Source organism: Cynara cardunculus (assembly GCF_001531365.2).
Source record: "Cynara cardunculus var. scolymus isolate 2C chromosome LG 10, CcrdV1, whole genome shotgun sequence".
In the NCBI taxonomy this organism is placed as follows: Eukaryota; Viridiplantae; Streptophyta; class Magnoliopsida; order Asterales; family Asteraceae; genus Cynara; species Cynara cardunculus.
Genome location: NC_037537.1, coordinates 26,880,393 through 26,881,674, shown reverse-complemented (window position 1 = coordinate 26,881,674; position 1,282 = coordinate 26,880,393).

Sequence of the window (1,282 nt, the reverse complement as noted above, 5' to 3'; positions counted from 1 at the left end):
ATTTAAAATGAGATGTTTATCCTGTATTTGATTGTGTTTATCTGCAGTTAGTTACACGAATTCAAATATGGGATGAAATCGGATAGAGATGAAAAGGTTTAAGAGTTTTTAAGAGTTTAAGAGTTTTAAGAGTTTTTAAGAGTTTAAGAGTTTTAAGAGTTTAAGAGTTTTAAGAGTTTTTAAGAGTTTTAGCCAAATGCTTTATAATATAGTATAGATTACTTTGTATTTGGTTTTTTAAGAGGTTAAAGGTTCAAATCTCACCAAATGTGAAAAGTATGTGTGAATTTATTTGTTTTATTTATCGTATATAAGTATTATACACTGGGAAAAAAACAAATTTAACATAACTATAAATTTGTGTTATAAATACTAATTAATTTTTGTTGATCATAAGTTTTCTCGTCACGAAGAAGGGGATGGATTTAATTTTCTATTTGTCACTTATATTGTTTTAAACAAAATTAGAAAATTTTAAATGGAGTTGGTAGCTAGAATTTACATTTTTAGCCTTGTATGATTTTTGAAGGATTGAAATTTGTTAAAAGAATAAGAATTTGAAAGAAATTGTAATAAAATGTTATTAGGTTTCACCAAATGTTTGGTTGGTAGGAATGAAATTTAATCTGTCTAATGAATTGGAATCTTCAGTTTGGTTTGCAATAGAATTGGAATGGAATGATGAAAAAAGACAAAAATACTCTTTATTTGATATTTTTTTTAGGAATTGAAGCAACCGGTTATAATTTAGGTAATAGTTATAATCAATTGATGTTTATTTTGCCGAAAATTGAAGCAAACAGCTTTCAAAATACACATAAATTATAATCTAGGTAACAATTATGATTTTGCAAACAACAGAGCAATCAAAAAATTGAAGCCAAGAGCAAACAGTAGCAAGTAGTGCATTCGGAAGCAATTTATTGTCGTAGCAGGTAGCAAACAGTAGAAGAAATTTCTTGCTGTAGCAAACGGTAGCAGAAATAGGTAGCAAAAATCACTTTTATGGTGCCTCCTACCAGAAATAGGTAGCAAAAATCAGCTTTATAGTACATTCAGAAATCAAAAATAGGTAGCAAAAATCGAAGAAGGAAGTAGCAAAAATCAGAAATAGNCAGAAATAGGTAGCAAAAATCAGCTTTATAGTACATTCAGAAATCAAAAATAGGTAGCAAAAATCGAAGAAGGAAGTAGCAAAAATCAGAAATAGGTAGCAAAAATCAGCTTTATAGTACATTCAGAAATCAAAAATAGGTAGCAAAAATCGAAGAAGGAAGTAGCA